This window comes from Martes martes (assembly GCF_963455335.1).
Source record: "Martes martes genome assembly, chromosome: 8".
NCBI classification, from domain to species: domain Eukaryota; kingdom Metazoa; phylum Chordata; class Mammalia; order Carnivora; family Mustelidae; genus Martes; species Martes martes.
The window spans coordinates 105,132,466-105,146,198 of record NC_137895.1 but is presented as its reverse complement, the minus strand read 5'-3'; positions in this window follow the sequence as shown (position 1 = coordinate 105,146,198).

The following is a 13,733-nucleotide window of genomic DNA, read 5'->3' as shown; positions in this document are numbered from 1 at the left end:
CCAACAAGAGGGAGAGGCGTGGTTTCCATAGTTACCGGTCTTGGAGGACCTTCAGGCTCACGGAAGGATGTTCTAGAAAGAAAGGAGTTGGAACCAGAAGGAAAAAACCCCAGTACGGGGTGGGGGGGGGGAGGCTAGGGGGGAGAAGAGCTTTGAAAAAGAGAAGAGCGAGCCCCACCCAGCCAGGTAATGAGACAAGAGGGGAGAAATGGGAATATTTGATAATAACTATGTTAATTATAAAGACTCTGGGGTTACTACAGTAAAATGCCGAAAGGGACCTGGGAGGGGAACAACAGTGTTGACAAAGCCCTCCTCCACGCATTAACCCACTCAGCCCACCGAACAGGTTAGTACCAAGTGCATTTAACAGAGAATAACCACAACAGCTAATATCTGTGCACTTGTTTAGGCCAGTCAGCGTGCTAAGCATTCATTCATTCACTCTTCATAAGAATCCTTTCAGGTAGATAGTAATATTATTCCCATTTTACAGATGAGAAAACGGAGGCCGTGGGCAGTGAGGAGGGTACATATCTGCCCAAACCTCACAGCCTCTAGATGCGGTGCAAGAGCTGAGATTTTCAAAACCCAAGCACCTGACTCATCAAAAAAATTCTCTTAACAATTCTCTTACACACACCCTTTGGTCTGGTGAGTGAAAAAACTATGGGATCCAAATGAAGCAGGAAGAGAGAGGAGCCCAGAGGCCAAGGAAGTTTTCTAAGGGCCACACAAGGACTGGGTTTGGGAAAAGAAGTCAGGAGCCACCTTCCACCTCCCTCTCCACCCGAAGTCTCCTCTTTTTTTTTTTTTTTTTTTTTAAAGATTTTATTCATTTATTTGACAGAGAGATCACAAGTAGACAGAGAGGCAGGCAGAGAGAGAGGAGGAAGCAGGCTCCCTGCTGAGCAGAGAGCCCGATGTGGGGCTCGATCCCAGGACCCTGAGATCATGACCTGAGCTGAAGGCAGAGGCTTACCCACTGAGCCACCCAGGCGCCCCTCCGAAGTCTCCTCTGAAAACACCACACTCTTTTAAGCATCTCATTGAGCCCGTTCTCTTTTCTGCACCAGGCCTGAAAATGAATCAGACGCATTATCTGATCTGACAGACTGCCAAAGGCTGGATTTGGGAGGGCTGATGAAGGTGACTTGCCAACGCCAAGCTGAGGTTGTTACGACCTGCTTGGGGGAAGGAGAGGTAATGAATGGGACAGGGAAGGCATGGGGGACAAGAGAGGAACCCGGGACTCTACTCTCCTCCTTTCCACAACACATCATCGTAACGGAACCTCACAGGTTGGACCAATCGATGGCAGAGGCCCGAGTTGTGTGTTTGTCCCCAACCCCGTGTCACCATCCCACCACAACCAACCCAGCTCATGTTTTATATCAGAGCCCTTTCACACTCTTGGTCTCATTTCTACTTTCACCCTCATCCTGGGAGGCATTTCCATGCGGCTGAGGGGACACAGAGACCCACAGATAGGTTAACAGACTTGTTTAATGCCAAATGGAAGCCAGTGCTAAGGCCAGGCTGGAGCCCAGGCCTTTGATTCTTGGCCTGAGGCTGCTCCTTCATGGTGTGGTGTGGGCCTGCAGCTGCTGGCGTTCCGTGGCACTCTGACGGAGGCCACTCAAGGAAAGGGCTGGAAATTAGCACTGTGCTGGCGGGGGCTAGGTCTTGTTCTTCATTGTCCTCCCACTGTATAAATCAGCTGAAAGGAGCAGTTTTAACATATGCCTGCTTCAGAGAGGGGTTAAACTACCTGGGCCGATTTTATGTTCCCATTGTAGAGGGCAGGCACTTTACGCCTGCGGAGTGACTGGCGGACTGACTGACTGGCTGACTGAAGGAATGAATGAATGAACGAACGACACGGAGGGTACAGGAGGGACCTGGCGTGTTTATCATCACAGAACTATCTAGGGGTCTTCTGGACTAAGGCTTGAATGAACCGACAGACACCAGCCCTGACATTCTGAGAAGCTGACCTGCTGAAGGCTTTCTCAACACCCGTGGGCACTCACAAAGTCACAAACCGAGGCTACTTCTGAGAAAGCTCTCTTAGTGTGCTCAGTCTCTCTTTTCAAAACTTCAATTTCCAAGTCTCTGTGTGTATGTGGTAAACTACAATTAACATAAAATTTGCCATCGTAACCATGTTTAAGTGTTTCGTGGCATTACGCACATTCACACTGGTATGCAACCACCACCACCATCTCCAATATTTTTTTCTATCTTCCCAGACTGAAACTCTGTACCCGTTCAGCACTAACTCCCCATTCCTCTCTGCCCCAGGTCTCTGGCAACCACCGTTCTACTTTCTGTGTCTATGAATCTGACCATGCTACGTATCTCATATAAGCGAAATCGTACAGTATTTGGCCTTCTATGTCTGGCTTACTTAGCACCATGTTTTCAAGTTCATCCAGGTTCTAGCATGTGTCAGAATTTCCTTCCTTTTTAAGGCGGAACCATATTGCATTGAATGTACAGACCACATTTCATTTCTCCACACACCATCAATGGACATGTGCATTGTTTCCACCTTTTGGCTATTGTGACTACTACTACTATAAACACGGATGTACACATATCTGTGTGAGTCCCTGTTTTCTTTTCTTTCGTAAGGCACTCTCTTTTGAACTGCTAAAAACTTTTTCATTCTTCCAGACATATGCCAAGGGAGCCAGGCTGCGGTCCTCATAGTAGAGACAAGGCGGCAAACGTCTTGTTCGACTGAGAATATAAGAAGTCTGGAGACATTGAGTTGAAGGAGGAGGAGGGGTGGGTGGGTGGGATCAGGTTGGAGCACTCCCAGCCAACAAGTTAGGAAGAAAAGCAGAACTTCTGAGTGGGTCCAGGGTAGGGCTTTCTCTAGGAACTGAGTACACTAGCCTCTGTAGAAATTAGCAGCTTCAACACATCCCGACTTCAGAGTGAAGTTAAGTTTCCTGGGCCCCTGGAAACTCTAGCTCAGTGCTGATACTAGTCCTCGTAAGACAGGCACAGAAACTCAGAGTAAGCATTTAGAACCTTTTTGAACATCAACATGGGGTAATGGAGTCATCTCACTGAACATGGTATAGGTCATTTTTGGATGTTTTGAATGCCGCATCCTGGAAAAATGTAGCATGACCACATCAGTCAGTGACAGACTGGGAACTAAAAAAAAAAAAAAAACTGGAAAAACTGGTCCTTCACCATAGTTTGTTCCGGTTAGCATCATAGACCTGCCTGTCTTCCTTCCTTCCTCTGTTCCTTCCTAACTTACGCTACAGGTAACTCTGGAAAAGACAGGAGAGTAGCTCACAGAATCAGAGAGAACGACACAACGGGATCCCAGAAGGGCCGAGAACCAGGGTAGTGGCTGGAATCTCAGCAGCTGGCCCAAGACTCTGCTCCAAACACCTTCTGTGTGTCTCTGCTCAGAGTTCAAATTCCCAGGAAAGAGAACCTGAGTGGTTTTAGCTTGGGTCCGGTGTCTGGGGGGGTGGACAGGGGGGGCATGTTGTGTAGAGTAAAGAAGAGACCCCAGCAAGCTCTGTTAGAACAGGTAGAGGGAGGGGGCAGATGTAGCATGGGGATTTTTCTGAATCTTCCATGTGAAAACAACTTAGCTCTGAACAACTGACTATTATTCCTTTATAAAATTATTTATTTATTTAAAGTAGGCTCCACGCCCAACATAGGGCTTGAAATCACGACCCTGAGATCAAAGGGTCACCTGCTTTGCCAAATGAGCGACTTAGCGAGCCAGGGTCCCCTGACTGTTATTCCTAAGACAAAAGTGGAATTTGGGGCACCTGGGTATCTCAGTCGGTTAAGCGTCTGCCTTTGGCTCAGGTCAGGATCTTGGGGTCCTGGGATGGAGCCCGCATCAGGTTCCCTGCTCAGCAGGGAGTCTGCTTCTCTCTTTTTCTTTGCCTGTTTGCCACCCCCACTTGTGCACTCTCTCTCTGAAATAAATAAATAAAATCTTTTTTTTTTAAGTGGAATTTAAAAAAAAAATAAAAAGTGGAATTTGTCAGAGAGTCATTATATTTTTAAAGCAGGGGCACATAAAATGCAGAGATAGCTGAAAGTACACACATGGAGTTAAGTTTTCCAATACTTAAGAGACTTTATAGAATACGTAAAAGATGGGAGAGTTGATTATTTAGAATATCCTCAGGAAAAGTTCCAGACTCATACAGAGAGACAATGTTCAAAAACAGATTTCTCGGAAAGAGAGGTAAAACAATCATTTGTCAGAGCATTTGAAAATGATACTCCATCTAGTTCATTTTAACCTCAGTTTAAAAAAAATAAAAAATAGGGAGAGAGAATGCAAGAGCTGTTGGCCTATGGGGGAGCTTAGAGATCATCGTTGCTGGAGCCTCAACATTGTCCACTGTAGAGCATGGAAGCCTTGAAGACTGGGCCACTGGCTGAAGTGGCAAAGCAAGTTAGAGACAGAACCAGGACTTGAATCCAGGTCTCCTCTCTTCTAGATCAGGAGTCTTCTGTTCAGACCACAGAACTAAGCTGCTAATGTGGGAGGTGGTTCCCAGGTTTTGGGCCTGCTGAACACACACAGCCGTAAGGGTGCTGATGGGAGACCTTTGTCGTTTGGAATCCTAGGACCGAGCACAGCCGCTCTTGTGCAAACAGGGATGTGCTCTAAAGAGACAACCTGGAGAACAAGTTTCTCCGAGTATCTAACAGTCTGCTAGTTTGGGTCTAGACCATTCTAAATACAGAATCTGTGGCTGTTCTATAATGAAAGGCTTTTGAGCTTTTCGGAAACAGAGGCTGTATCACCTTTGTCTCTCCTGTAGGCACACGTTTAAATATGGTAGATGTTCAATAAATGACTAATGGATTTCACTGAAATACCTTTTATTGTTTTTATTATATTTTGTTCTCTATTTTTAAAAAAATAATTTATTTATTTGTTTGACACAGAGAGAGAGATCACAAGTAGGCAGAGAGGCAGGCAGAGAGAGAGGGGGAAGCAGGCTCCCCACTGAGCACAGAGCCCGACGTGAGGCTTGAGCCCAGGATGCTGAGACCATGACCCGAGCCGAAGGCAGAGGCTTAACCCACTGAGCCACCCAGGCACCCCTGTTCTCTAATTATTTTTAAGTTTTTATTTATTTGAGATCGAGAGAGAGCATGCACGTGTGTGTGCATGGGGGCAGAGGGAGAAGGACAAGCAGACTCCTCCGCTCATCAGGGAACCTGATGCAGTACTCAGTCAGGACCCTGAGATCACGAACTGAGCCAAAGGCAGATGCTTAACCGATTGAGCCACCCAGGTGCTCCTGTTCTCTCATGATTAAAAAATACTTAATCTACATACATATATAACCACAAGCACATTAAATACTACCTTGCCATGCTATCTATTAAAACTCTACATGGAAGGGAAAAAATGCTTTTCTCTCGGCAAACAACTACTTTTAAAATAAATGGACAAATATATTTGGGAATAGGAAAAAAATTTCAACTCAGGAAAAGGCTGAGTAGAAGCACCAAGAGCTCACTTGGTATTACCTATTTTCTACCTTCATAAATAAAAATCTGCTCCCTGGACTGCAGTGTCATGATTGAAATACCTACTTTAGCTTAGATACTATTGGTCATAATACCATACAACATCATACAATTTCCACCAGTCTACTCTTACCTCCACAAACGCAATAAAACACTGACGCTTAGGACGGGTGATTAAATTATTTAGCATATGGTTTTTATAGCCCATACAATCAAAGTACCAGCTCTATGTCTAAAGGGAAAAGTACAGTAAGTAGAAAAATGAATATTTGATTAAATCGACTGGTTATTTGATGTGTCAGCGACCATATTTTCTGAACCCCAAATCAGGATATGAGGTGTAACCAAGGCAACAGTATGTTTGAAACAGTTAATCTTTCCTGGAAACTCAGGCCAAACAGTCATATTGTTTATCTGACACTAAATCATCAGTTTCACAGAACTCTATGGTCCTTAGCCTCACCAAATTTGCTAAATTCACTAGTGAACTGGCCAATCATGACTGATCCATACAATTCCATCGAGCCCACTTAAACTGGAGTAACTAGAGGGCTGCGTAAAGACGCCCAAACACTCAAGAGGATAAAAGGTCATTCCAAGGTCCTCCATCTCACATCTTGCCTGCCCTTGACCCTAACCCCCAACAATTTCTTCCACCACTCCCATTCCCTGAGCCAACAGGCCAAACTACCACCATATCTGGACACAAGTGACTTTTGACCTAAACCGTACACATTAGTGGAGATGACAGAGAATCACTGCTAAGCCAAATATATTTTGAAATCTGCCCCCACACAGAGGACATATGGAGCCAAAAATATGAAAGGGACCAACTTGGCAAATCAAAGAAAACTTTCAGCATTATCACGAGCACTACTGAAAGTTGAGTGAGGGCTCAACTTACCCACTTTTTGCCGGGTAGACTGTGCTAAGAAGCCGGTCACTCAGCCTGAATTTGTGTGCCTAATTTGGCTCAAAGAACCTCAGTGAAAGAACCAATCAACAAGGTCTGGTGGGAACCAAAGAGGAACTCAAAGATAGCCAAAGAGATGAGCTGATAAAAACTGCTGAGAAATCCGGCGGACAACTCTGATCCTTTACCGAAAAAGAGAAAAGTAACAGAGCCCTTTGGAGAAGCCGATGCTACAAGAAAGCTCCAAAAATTAAAAAGCAAGAGGGAGACTTAACTACCACCGAGCCGCGTGCCGCTAACAGTTTAATATTTCCACCTTTTCCATCTGTGCGGCTCTCATTTTACCTGTGTGATACCCGCATGGTTTCGGGAACATTCTCTTACTTGGACAATTTGTGAAGACAAGTGAGGCACAGAGAACTTAGATTATTTTTTGGCTTCCTGAGCATAAACTTTGATATTTAATGACCTTGACCTGCGATAGTGGTCGGTATCCCGGTAATAAATAAAACCCTTGGGAATCCATTAACTGTTTCGCATTCCCTGGTCTTGGGGGAATATGCTTTCCATCTTTCAAAGAGCCTGTTGTAGGCCGTCTGTGGAGGAAGATGCAAATATTCCCCGGAGCGGGCGGAGGCAGTGAGTTAGGTCTGCCTGGAGCTCACCCCTGCACAAAACAGAGCCGGATTTCTCACAAAGCCTGCACAGTCTGCTGTTGATTTTGAACTGGCTTCTGGGAGCCGTTTATTAGAGTTGTAATGGCTGCACTAAATGGCTCATCGTGGGAAGGAAGCCTTAAAAGAGAGACCTAGGGATGGAAAGCGGAAGCTGCATGAGCAGTCTGTAAAACTAGATTTTACTGAGCATCTAGTATGGACATGGTGAGGCTTCGCCTGGCTCTGGGCGGGTGGCTGACCATGCATTCATTAAAGAACCATGTTCAGCGTCAGAAAGATCTAGAAATGAATCCTGGCCCTGCGGCCTTCTGTCTGTGGGATCTTTGGCAAGTCTTTTCACCTCTCAGAGCTTCAGCTGTCTCATCTCCCTGACACCTCCCCCGACCATTTCCGTTAGAAAGATCAATTCCATCCATGAATGAATTAGGCATCTGTTCCCACATTCAGGCTCACCGGCAGCTCCTTGAGTAATTACTCAAAGCTGGTACTGGGGTACCAGCTACTTACTGACTGACCCACCACTGACTCTGCCAGGCATTTTACATGGGTTAATTTCCAAGGGACAATAACCCTATAGGGTAAGTACTATTTCCCCCATTCTCCTCATAGTTCATCTGATGTTTAAAGAGTTTACATGATTCGCTCAAGATCCTGTAAATAGCTGAACTGGGGTTCAGATTGGTTCTTTTGAGTTCCAACGTCCACAATCTTTCTCCACTGCTGCCCAGTTAATCCTCACTGCCACCCAGCACAAACCAGTATTCTGGAGACCCATTTGCAGGAAGGAAATGCAGGCAAATGAACTAACCCAGGTCAGGAGTGAGAGACCACTGCCGACAGCTCTGCCATCGAGGCTAATGTACCCTGAGGTGGATTTTCACACCCAGGTCTATGTCCCCCCCTGTGCTTTTTTCCATGACACAACACTGCTTTGCACACGCAGGAAGGTTTGGTAACAGAACATGATGCGCAGTGAATCACCAAATAAGGCTCCCGTCAAGAGGAGGACTCTGGCGGTCAGGGAAGACTTGGTGACGGAGCAGGTCCAGAGCAAGTGTTTCGAGAAGCAGGTGGAGTTGCTGAGTCTGGGAATGGAAGCCAGTCACTGCCCCTACAGAGACCTAGATTTTACAGGGCAATCTATCTGGATTGTTTTCATTGGCCCTCTCCAAGCCTCCCCCCCGCCCCCCCCCCCCGACTGGAACCCAGAAGCGTTATCTGAAATAAAAGTAACATATGAACACCATCCTCCCCCAAGGTCACAGCGCAGACGTTCATGGAGCAGAAACTGACCATCTCTGGACTCCCCACTCTCCTCCCTACAGGCCACCCCTCATTCCTTTTGCTAGGTTCTCCTCATTTGCCTACCTTTACACACGGTGTAAGCTACCCCGGGGCTCAGCCCGTGGACCACTTCTTTTTCCTGTCTACACTCCAACCCTTGCAAATCTCTTCTGATCTTTTTGAATACCATCAGTCAGTCTGTCATGCCTTCCTTAGTTTCAGCCCTGACCCTCCCCAAACTCCACATTGGTAGGATCTGACTCACTTACTCGTTTCCCCACTTGGCGACCCTAGAGGCATTTCAGACTTCACAGGTCTTGCCTTTTCCTGCCAAACCTGCTCCTGCCCATTCTCCCCATTCCTCCCCAGTTTAGTGCACGGCCAACTCCAGCCTTCCAACTGCCCAGGGTAGAAATCTGTGAAACAAGCTTGATTCTTCTCCCCATATCCCAGTTCATCAGCAAGTCCTGTCAGCTGTACCTTCAAAAACGATCCCACATTGGCCTACTTCTGACCCCTCGACTTCTCCTGCCCTCATCATACCCACCTCTCATCTAGTCCCTGAACGCATACCCTCAGACCCTACAGCCTAGAGCAGGAGGGACTCCACTAAAATGCAAGTCAGGCCATGGCAATTCCCTGCTCAGAATCCTGCAATGCCTTCCTAGCACACCCAAATTATAATCCAAGAGTCTCTGATCACCTAGAAGTGAAGTTGGCTGGGGACAGACCCAGGTCAGCGACTGTCCTGGCAGCCTTATTAATAGCCAGGACTCACTGTCAATGGTGTCCCAGTTTGGACAACAAATGATACAGTCACCCATCTACCGAGGCCCTATTGATTAGATTAAATCCTTGCCCTGATCTCATCTCCTGTATCTCTTCATCATCCTTCCACTCCAGCTGTTCCATGCCAGGTATCCAGTACCTCAGGGTCTTTGCACTTCCTCTACCTGAAACACACTCCCTCAGGTATCTACGGGGCACACTTGCTCTCCTCACTCCAGTCTCTGCTCAAATATCAGAGGCCCTCCTGGTCATTCTACCTACAACAGATGCTGTCTACCCCCAGCCCATCTTTCTCCCTTACCCTGCATTATCTTTCTTAATAGCACCTACTACCACTTGACATTTTATGCCTGCATATGTATAAAATCTACCTTCTCCCTACATGTATTTTGTTCATTATGCCTAGCATAGAAGAGACACTTAAGAGAATGAATGATGTCACTGTTAATAGCATCCATGTACTTTCACACAAGGGTTAAAAGCAAGAACTCTATAGGCAGATGCAGTAGTACCTAGCTAGGTAACCTTAACCTCTAACTTTGATTTTCTTCTCTAAAATAGTGACATTAGTAGGATTTACCCTATTGGGGTTATTATGAAAATCAAATGAGAGAAGCATACAGTAAGTGCTCAATAAATACTGGAGGTAATAATAATACTAATAGTTGGGGCGCCTGGGTGGCTCAGTGGGTTAAAGCCTCTGCCTTCGGCTCAGGTCATGATCTCAGGGTCCTGGGATTGAGTCCCGCATCGGGCTCTCTGCCCAACGGGGAGACTGCTTCCCCCTCTCTCTCTGCCTGCCTCTCTGCCTACTTGTGATCTCTCTGTGTCAAATAAATAAATAAAATCTTTAAAAAAATAATAATAATAGTTAATATATTTAGCATTGACTATGTGCCAGGCAGTGTGCTAAGCATTTTACAAATACTGTCTCACTTAATTCTCATAAAAACCCTTTGAGATAGGTACTATTATTACCTCTCTTTTATAGATGAGGAAATTGAAATTCAGAGAGGTTAAGTCACTTCCCAAGGTCACACAGTTGGTAAGTGGCAGAGGGAGGATCACAACCCAGGGTCTCTGGCTCCAGTGTCTGTCCTCATCCTCTATTCCGCTCTGATTACAAACTTTATTGCATAGTTCCTGATTTCCTAAAAATTCCAACTGTTCACCACAACAAGTGAACTACAGAGACATATTTTTTTTTAAAGTATCTCATCTCCTTCCATCCCTCCCCACCCTAACTGATGCTAATAGTTAGATAAACATCCATACCTTTCTACTTGCTCACACACTAATAGAATTTCTTTGTTTTTTAGTTTTAGAAGATAGGTTCATATTGCATACATACTACTCTGGAACTGTTTTTCTCACTCGCAATCACAGACATTTCTCTGGGCCAAAACACAATTCATCTTTTAAAAAACAGCTGCAAAAATATTCCATAGTATGGCTTTAGCCATACATTAGTAAACTAGTTTCCCACTGATAGACATCCCAAATAATGCTACAAGCATGTATGGCCGCTATGGTTCCTACAGATAAGTTCCAAAGTGAGATTGTGAGGTAAAGTGCATTTTTAAAATGTCAGCAATTGAATATTACTTTTTTTGGTTTAAGATTTATTTATTTATATAAATAAAGAGATATGAGAGAGAGAGAGAAAGCTCAAGCAGAAGGGGCAGAGGGAGAGGGAGAGAGTCTCAAGCAGAGACTGAAACATGGGCTTGATCTCACGACACTGAGGTAGTGACCAGAGCTGAAATCAAGACGCGGATGCTTAACGGAGTCATCCAGGCACCCCTGAGTATTACTTTCTAAAAAGGTCTGAATATAACTCACGTTGTCGCCAGTGTTATTTACAAGTTTCGGGACAACTTCACCAGCACCACATATTAATTTAAAAAATTTTTGCCAATCTGATGGGAGTGTCCATTTTTAAAACCTAGATGGGCTTATACTATACATCCTATCCTGCAACTTGCTTTTTTCTCCTCAACAATGTATCCTGGGCATCTCTTCAATAGCTTAAAAATGTCACTGTTTATGTCCTACAATTCACCTGTGTGACCTGGAGCACATTTCTCTCCCACCTGGAACAGTTGATCTCTGGAGGAAATGGGGATGACAATATTGACCTTCCTGCACTGGCCAGAGAAGGTAGAAATTATTTCAAAACAAGTACAGAAGCACTCCATACACACTAGGATAGCTATCATCAAGACAGACAGTAACAAGTGGCAAGGATGGCAAGGACGTGGAAGAAATTGGGACCCTCATATCGTCCTGTTGGGGATGTACAATAGCATGACCTCTTTGGAAAATGGTCTGGCAGTTCCTCAAAACACTCAATATAGAGCTACCGTGTTTCTCCTCCTTGGCATATACCCGAGAGAAAGGAAAACATCAGAGCACCGTTCTTTATTATAGCCCCAAAGTGGAAACCACCCCACTATCCATCAGGTGACGAATGGATAAACAAAATGTAGTCTACTCATACGATGGGATATTATTCAGCCATTTTAAAAACGGCAGTTCCAGTACCTGGATGAGCCCGGAAAACACTGTGCTAAGTCAAAGAAGCCAGACACAACTTATCACATACTGTGCGATCCCATTAATATGAGCTGTTCGCAATAGGTCAAATCCAGGGAGACAGAAAGCAGAGTACAGGCTGCCCGTGGGGGGTAGGGGGAGAGGGTTTGAGAGGGTGAGGGAAACAGGCAGTGACTGTTAAATGGGTACCAGATTCCTTTTGGGAATAAGACTGTTCTAGAATTAGAGGGTGATGATGGGAATATACTAAAACCACTGAGTTTTATACTTTAATCAACAAATAACACCCCCGCAGCCTTCAATTCTCTTCCCACCTCAAACATCTGGGTCTCTCTATTCTCCCTTCTCCCTCCACCCCAGCGTCTCCACCCCCAGTTTAATTATCTTGATCCCTGGAGAGCAGGCAACAGGTTTCTTTTCAAAGCCGCCTAGGTTGGGTTTGTGCCCTGCCCCTCCCTCACAGACCCAACCCCCTCCTCTTTGTACCCAGATCGTTTACTTATTAAACCAATTAGATTAAATGACTCACAGTTGCACCCTTGGGCCTGAGGCGGGATAAACAGCTCACCAGAGTCGGACTTGCACTGGAAGGGCCTGTTTCCCTCTCCTTCCCGGTTCCGCCCCCTGCCCGCTGCTCAGACTGCCCGAAGAAACCGGAGGGTAAGGGGGTTGCTGCCACCCCTACCTACCGAGCTTTCTCACCCAAGGAAGGTCACACCTACCCCTCGAAGAGCTGACACAACAGTCTTCTTAGTTTATGGCTTACAAGGCATGCAGGCAACCGGCTCAGCATCCAGGCAAATGTTTGCAGAGTTCCTGGTTCATCAAAGACTTGGCATATGCAAGATTGCCAGAAGGGTATCTGGAACCCTCCTGCCTGCCCTTTGCTGCCACATCTTAGCCTCAAACAGTGGTATCCCACTTTGGGTGCTCTGTGCCTGCCCAAACGCACTTGAGATGAATGCCTTGGAGATGCCATGCAGCTAACTCCTGAAGTGATCTGGGTCTAAGTGAAAAATAAGGGTCAGGGTCCAGATTATTTCTCCAAGCTCTAAGACTGGATTTTCAGTTCAACAAACAAAGACTAAATTCTCTAGGTCCTAGAGGGGAACGGAGGTCTGTGAAGGAAAGACCCACTGGGCCAGGAGGGCAGGAGAGGACTGACACATAAGTAATCATTTTGATGTCATGCAGCAAGGGAGGAAATAGAGTACAGAGGCTTCTCCAGGAGTGCGGAGGAGAAAAGGTTTCCGGGTGTCCTCTCCTCCCTGCTCCCACCACCCCACCCACTGTGCATGTTTCTGCCCCTGCAGCCTCAGGCGCTGGCAGGACACACATTATCAAAGCTGTCAGGAGCTTCTCTGGGCCACAGTTAGAACTTCGAACGACTGGCTCTGCTCTCACATCTCCTTCCAAACACCACCTCGGAGGCATCCCTCCCGACAGCCTGGAATCCAGGAGAGAGGTGTGATTTGAGTCAGATCCTGTCCTGGAGAAGAACCACATCCTCCTGCCACCCCCCCCCCCCCGCCGCCCCAGGCATTTCCGTCCTTGTATATTTATAAGACTCTCTTAAAATAGGTCCCAGCAAACAGGAGCAGAGACCTGATTTGGGTCGATGAAATCAGCATTTGGGAGAGTGAAGACTCCCTCCTAAGAGCAAAGTTGCTATTTTTTTCTCCTATCCCATATCCGGGTGTCAGTATCATCCAAATCCCCCAGGAAGCCTCCCCTTCCCCCTACTCAGTGTTGCTTCCTGAGTTTCTCCTGCCATGGAAACCTCTCTCTCTCTCCTGTCCTCTCAGTGCTGATGAGTCTCCTCAAACAGTGACCCCAGACCACCTTCTAATGCTCTATTATATTATCATTATTATTATTATTATTATTATTATGAGAGGAGGGTGTGAGGGCGAAGGAGCAGGGGAGGGGCAGAGGGAGAGAGGGAGAATCCTAAGCAGGCTCCACACGTG